The following is a 7,802-nucleotide window of genomic DNA, read 5'->3' on the forward strand; positions in this document are numbered from 1 at the left end:
AAACTGCAACTTCAACTGCAGACAGAACCACAGGATTCTCTCCGTACAATTAGAGAACTAGCACTAAAACTAACTGACGAACTTAATCAGTTAGGGCACCTTCAATTAACCAACAAAACCCTACTCACCAACCTGCAACAAGGACAAAAACAAATGGTGGTAGATGCAATGGAAGTATCAATAACCCTTCGCGATAACCCACCCGCAGGAAACAACCTAAGAGCGGCAGATATTAAAGAAATTTTCTTAGAACAATTCCATTATTTCTCCGGCCAAAACAACGAAAGGCAGGACAAACTCCGCATCGAACTGAAGACTCAGAGGTGGCATACGGAAGAATCTCTGGGCTCCATACAGCGACAACTCAATAAAAGAACAGGAACCTCAATAAAACACAAAGGGGCAAGAGCAAGCCGCATAGAAGACGACAAATCGGGGACCTCTGGCACTTATCTTCCAGCAGCATTACATAAATAAATCACTCGTAGGAAACATGGCTACCACAATGTTTCGTAGCACACAAGAACCCCCGGCCAAAAACATCGAAATCTGGCAACAGAACTGCCGCTCGTTTAGCAACAAGCCGGCAGCTCTTCATAATTTCATTAAAAACTCTATAACTCCCCCCCCCTCCCCCAGAGGTGATTTCTTTACAAGACGTGGGCAACTATGCCGTAATTTACGCAGCTATTACGCCTTGGGGGACCACAAAACGCCAAAGTACCGACGTTGGTGCACAAGCTGCTCACGGCGATCCAAACACCTACCGGCATACCAGAACTGGATACTAATTTTCTCCTAATTGGCATCCTGCCCAACAAAAGCGCCAAAAACAAGCCCTGCATTCTCAATATCGATAGTTCACCTAAGGGCAAGGGCTCCGACATACAAGCAATCCTAACGGCGACCAAACGAGTAGCAGGCGCCAGGGACCCATTTGTGGTTGTGGGTGACTTCAACACGCCCGCGACCACGTGGTGGTATGCCGCTGACTCTCTCAAAGGAAGACTCGTTCAACAAACGATAGACGACCTAAGCCTCTGCATCCTAAGCCATCCTGAGGCCTCTACAAGGACTGGCAACATTGTTAGGAGAGACACGACTCCCGGTCTCTCTCTTACCAGCAATGCCCAACATGCAACCTGGACAAATCTCAGTGAAAATCTGGGGAGCGACCACGACATCATCTGCACAGCCTTAAACTCACCAAAAATCCTCAAAGAACTAGGCAAAGCATTAATCATTGATTGGGATAAATTTCACTAACATCAACGCTTCCGGACCTTTAACGACGAACCCACAGGCATAACAGAATGGGTAGCAGGGATAAAAGAGGCTCATGAAAACGTCTTTAAAGCAATTACTCGCACAATAGAAAACCCAGTGGTAGATCGCCCCCTCTTAAGCTTATGGGATGAAAAGCGCAAATTAGCAAAGCGCTAGAAACGCCAAAAACTAAACAAAAGGTTACAAAAGTGACTCTCAGCCCTAGCGCAAGAGTCTAACGAACACGCAAACAAGCTAGAACAGGATAACTGCGTTAAGTTTCGTAGCTCCTTGCATAACGCCTTAAGTACCTCAAAAACCTGGGCGGTACTACGAAGTATTCTAAATCCACAGCAAATCAAAAAATAAAATGAGCACCGCGTAAAGAAGATAATCGACTCACTACAAGGGTCGGGTCAAGCGCTGATTCAGTCACATAAAGACACGTACGCTAGCGTGACGCCTGGTCTCCGCCCGGACGCAACTACTCGTAGGGACTATCGAGGCCAACCAAACCAGGAACTAGACGCTCCAATCACAGAGGCCGAAATTTTCGAGGCAGCACAATCGGCGCGCAGAAACACGACTCCAGGCTCAGACAGGGTAACCAATAGTATACTTAGAAACCTAGATGGTCCGATTGTTGAGCGTCTGACCCAAACCTTCAATTCTCACTACTGGGAAACAGGTGAACTGCCCAAAGAATGGAAAGATGCACACATCATCCTAATCCCCCAAACCCGGTAAAACCACATCGTTGAATAGCTTACGCCCTATAGCTTTGACGTCCTGTCTAGGCAAACTATTCGAACGAGGGATCCAACGCCGACTACAAACTCGTATTAAAAAACAAACCCTTTTCCTGCGCACCATGATAGGCTTCAGAGAACGCCTGTCCGCTCAAGACGCCTTCTTGCTAATGAGGGAGGAAGCGCTTAACAAGGAGTCACCTGGAAACGAAAACCTAATATAAGAGCTGGATCTGAAAGGCGCATTTGACATTGCGTCCAACGAGGTCATTCTGCGGAGGCCGGACGATAAAAATTGCGATGAACGCGCCTTCACCTACATGCACAACTTCCTCACGGGAAGAACTGCTGCGATAGGCCTATAGGAAGCATTCGGTCAGAAAATTTCGAGATGCCCAACAGAGGAACCCCCGAGGGGGCAATCCTATCCCCTTTGCTATTCATTTTAGTAATCTTCGATCTCTGTAGGCAAGTAGGTCAAATACCAACCTTGGCTACACCTTATACGCACATGATATTACCTGATGGACTTCTACAGACTCGATCTGAAGTGAAGGCGCTAAAACGACGGTGGACGAAGGAATACACACACGCACACAGGCCGCCTATGTGTCTGTGTGTGTGTGTGTCCTAACGTCTAAAGGCTCGCTCGGAAACAAAGAGTGGACATAGCAGCAGGCCACTAACGCACTGTCTGCCTTTTCGCGTCAGAGCGGTCTGCAATGCGCACCCGAAAAATCAGAATTCATCCGTATACTGCCCCAGCGTAGCAGTAACAAAAAAAACTAAAGAAATTGTGGAGCTTTTGGTTTACGGCCACCGCATACAGGAGGTATCCAAACTCAGCATACCGGGCTTCTGGTTGCTGCAGAATGGGCGGGCCACTCATGTGGTCCGGGCCCTACGAACGATGACCAACAGCATAGCAAAAATGATACGTTGAATTACCTATCACAAACAAGGAATGAAACAGGCAGACACCATCACGCTGGTGCAAGCCTTAATAATCAGCAAGGTTTCCTTTATCTTTCTCTATCACTCATTAAACAAGGCCGAAGAATCCCAGGTGGACACAATAATTAGAACAGCTTTAAAAAAAACATCAAATGGAAAAGTTACTTGCGCTGGGCATTTACAATACCTACAGTGAACTCGCTGCTGCAATTCTGATCCCTTAGCGCGAGAGGCTCAGCCGAACCACAGCGGGTCAAGACATAGTAAAGACAATTGGCATACCGCCCTACCCACAGCAGGGGGGATAGAATCTCGATGAACTTGATCTCTCGGACAGGGACCATATATATGAGGCCCCTTTGCCGAGGAACATGCACCCAGAGCGTAACGAGGGGAGACGTGGGGCTCGCACAGTGTGACTACCAGCCCTACTTCACCGTCTGAATAGGGAGGACATCTACTAAGGCGAGGTCGCCCCCTACAGACAAGTTGATCAACATAGAAAACGCCACGACCACAAACACTTGGTCGCTGTGCTGCTCAACGAACACGGCGAAATAGTAAATGCGCTCTCCTTCAGCGAGTCCTCAGTCACGGAAGCAGAGACCAGAGCTATCGCGCTGGCCATACGCACGGATGAATGTGGAGGACGTGGCAGTACTATCGTCACGGACTCTCAGGCCACATGTCGCCTCCTACTATGAGGCAGAATTCGTAAAGGCTGTTGCACTGTAATGCAACATCGCTTCCACAATCACCCCTCGAACTTCTGGTGCCGGATACACCAGGGTTTGGAGAGAAATGAGAATGCAGACGCCACGGCTCGCGCCTTAACTTTCTGAGCAGCGACACAGGTTCCCTCAGAAAACTTCCAAACCACGGCCCCCTATCAAAATTGTAACCTTAAAACCGGAAGTGATTTGCTCGCCTATCAGCGTTTTACCTGGCAAGTATACGCCCCACCCGATAAACATCTAACAGGAAAGCAGGCCATCAATTGGAGCAAAATTCAAACAGGGGCTTATCCTCACTGTATCCTTGTTTGGCGAATTACGACGTCCAGCAATTACCTTAAGCTAATTTCAATTCAGAAACGCGCTATGCGTGCTATTGAGGGGTTTCATGGCAGGCCTTCAGATTTACCTACGTCACCGCTATTTCAATAACATGGCACCCTTAAAGTAAAAGAAGTATATAATTTCTGTCTGCTTAAGTACATCCATCATCATAAATTGTTCTTTTCTTGTCCAGATAATTCAAGCATCCGTTATGCTTTTCGGACGAAACGTAAGCTTGTTCCAATCACACGCACCAATTATGGCAAGCAAACACTAAGCTACCAAATTCCCACGGTAATAAATAAATTTCCCTTTGAAACTGAATATTACCTTCCACACAAACGTTTTAAATCTACAATTAAAAATACCTGTTTGAACAAACGTAATGAGATATTTATTTAGTCGACAGACTTTGTATTTATTTGTATTCATTTTACTACCTTTCATTTTTTTTCTATGACGCACATGTTGTAAGCTTTGTGATATTGTTCCTGTGTTTTAGGACTGATATTTTTATGTTTGTAAAAAAATAATGTATATTTATACCACTCATACGATAAGTTGAGTATTAGATTTATTCTTTTCTAGCATAAATTTGATGCGTGTTAACTTACCGCTTCATGCTTTTTACAACGCTTAAGAAATTCATTGTGAATTTGTTGTGAAGTGCTCGTGCACAATGCCAGCTGTTCTGCGGGTGACCTTGTCAGGCTCTTGCCTTTTGTCCTGGCGCCCTCTTTTCGCTGAAAAGAAAATAAACTTTCACTTTCACTTAAAAATACTACAAGCCATGTTACCGACGGGCTATCAAGGTTCCTGCCCCTGGTGCGGAGGAAGTCTTACGCTTTTTCACATTTCCTGGGGCTGCTTAAAACAGCCCCCGCACCTGAAAGACACATGTTTGGCAGCACCACACACGTTGGAGCAGTGGGAGGCGCGACTGTCCAGCTCTAACCTGGCTGACCAGCAATCGTTGGTCGACCAGGTTGGACGGGCGGTTAAGGCCAGTGGGGCTCTCGACTAGGGTTCCCCCGTGAGAATAATCTATTTTGTCAGGGAATACCCAACTAGTGACAGAAGGCTATGTGAAGATCTTTGGCGTACCGATAGTAGCAGACGGTCGGCCTGACATATGGATCCGACAGTTGCATCCAACTTGGCGCCGGATCCTTCATTTGATACGGCGAATATCGTGGCGCCTCGGAGGGGCCGGAAGCAAGACAGCCCGCCAGCTTGTCCTGGCTACGCTGGTGTCCAGTGCAGCATAAGGAGCGTTTGCGTACAGACTGACGAAACAACACGTCCAGCAGCTGCAGGTTCTGTACAACGAAGCAGTACGCGTTGTCACCGGGCTACCGCGCCAAGCACGGTAGGACGATCTGCGACGCTATGCGCAATTGCCACCACTTGAACACACTGTAGAACATAGGCATAATGTAGACCAGCTCTGACGCCACTCAACGCACCAAGGCCGCGCTCTCCTGCGCACTCTTGGCGGAACCACGGAGTCGGAGTTAGAGCCCGCACCACTGACGCCGCCGTGGGAGATACGTATACGCAACTGCATGGTTGACTCACAACTTTCGCCAGGGTTGATTCACAACTTTCGACACTCAGAGCGCAGAAAGTGCTACGCAAATCGGCACATGGAGAGCCCAGCCAGTTACTGTGCCACTCCCTTTTACGTGGACGTTGCCTTCCGCACGACACCCGATGGTACGCGAGCCGCAGTTGGAATGCACAGCCTCGACACTGGTATCACGCGCGCCCGAGAGCACGCGTTTGGTAATCAAGAACCACCAGACGTACGGTCGAACTGTTGGCTATCCGTGACACACTGCACGAAGCCCTCGAAGAACCTCCAGCTACTTCACAAATTACAATATGTACCGACAGTCAGGCGGTGGTGCGCGTATTACAGCTGTCCACATTGACCCCATCGCAAGGAAGATAGCAGAGGCAAGCAGGAGGCTGCGCATGGTGCAAGTAGTCGAAACTCGGGTATGGCGGATTCCCGACAACTGCAGAGTATCAGGGAACGAGGCGGCTCACGCCTCTGCGAGCGCGACACCAACCTTAAACCGAAGCAGCGACGTAGCAACTTTTGTGCCCCTGCAGAATGACGGAAACGAAGATGCATCCTTCCTAGAACAACGACAGAGGCGACGACAGCTCCGGGAATGCCTACGACGTACGCCTAAGGAAGATCCACTGCCTGCAGGCTTGTCGCGCGCGTGTGAAGTACTCGTGCACAAGGCCCACACCAGTATTGCACTGACGCGGGATGTACTTGCACGCTGGCGTGCACACAAGGAACGCAAATGTCTTCCAGGCAAGACTACGGAACAGCTGCCACCTGTACAAACAAGTTGCCCAGCGTGCAAAACGGCAGCTGCGCCAACCATCGGGCACTTGCTGTGGGAGTGCCCGAAGTATGCAGCCCTCCGGCGAAAGCACCGGGGTCAAGTGGCCAGCCTCGAGGAGTGGATCCGTCCCTCGGCGGAGGCCGACAGTGTCCTGGGAGCGCTGGTTGCCTTAGCTGCGGAATCGGGAATTCTACGCGTGGTGTAACGATGCGGAAAAGCATTCGTCGGTGGCTGGCCCTGTCCTCATCTCCAAATTCCCCAACTCCATTGCCCTTACAGGCCAATGAGCCATCCCTCTTTCATTAAAGCCTTACAATACCGTTACTGAATAAAGTTTCTCTCTGCAAAGAGACGCCGCCAACATGCGTAGCGAGCGCCGCAGCGTCGAAGCACAAACGGAAAGCGCGCGAACACGGTCGTTACATTGATGTCGACGGTGCAACGGCAGGTGTGTCACAGGGAACGTGCCATTGCTACACATGCAAAGAAGAGACGTCGCGAACTTGCACAGCGGGCACCGCGGCGTCTACGCGGAACAATGTGCACGAAGGCGAGCTTTCTGGCAGAAACTCGGCCTCTTGCGTGAGCTAATTCTTTTGTTATTGTTTCGCACGTTTAATTTTTCAGTCTGAGAAAATTTCATACAAAAGCCATGCACTGTCGCTGTTTTGTTTCGGGACATTTGTCTGTGGGCTATGATTCTCGATTTCGAAGGAATAACTTTGCAAAGAATTTATAAGACAAAGTATGAGAAGTATGGCCTCATACGTATGAGAAGTATGGCCTCGTAAAGTATGGCCTCGTACAACACCACCCATTTGATGAGCTGGCCCGTTGTAGAGCCCCTAGAGGTTAGTGGAACATGCCCACTCTGGGGGATTGGCACATAACAATAAGAGAAAAGAATTGTAATATAACTGTAAACAAGATTGGTGAATAGGTATATGGGAAGTAATAGATAGATTCTAGCTTACGAATTTAATAGAATGTAGGAATGCGTGAAAATAAAATACATTTAATATGATGGATTTCTAGGATTATAACAAAACTCTAACTTTTGATTTTGTAGTCTAAATCTTTCCGAGCCTGCAGTGAAATGCTGGATCGCATCACCAACCCTCCTGTCGCTGTGCCCAAGGGTCGAGCCCTCAGAGTAAGTTTCGAACATTTAAGTCTATCTAAGAAGGCAGAACGACGTTTCTAATGTTCGTTTTCGCAATTCAGAATATCTCCGACAGTCAATGAGAAAACGATTTATTGTGTTGGCCAGTAACGCTTGCCCGTAAAAACGCCAGACACACGACCAATCAACCAGCCAAAGAATGATGATGACCAACAACCGAATGCCGAGACCTGGTCGCACCGATGTCGTTGCTTTTCTCCTTATCAAATTAGTTGCACGCACATAT

This window comes from Dermacentor variabilis, chromosome 6 (genome assembly GCF_050947875.1).
Source record: "Dermacentor variabilis isolate Ectoservices chromosome 6, ASM5094787v1, whole genome shotgun sequence".
NCBI classification, from domain to species: Eukaryota; Metazoa; Arthropoda; class Arachnida; order Ixodida; family Ixodidae; genus Dermacentor; species Dermacentor variabilis.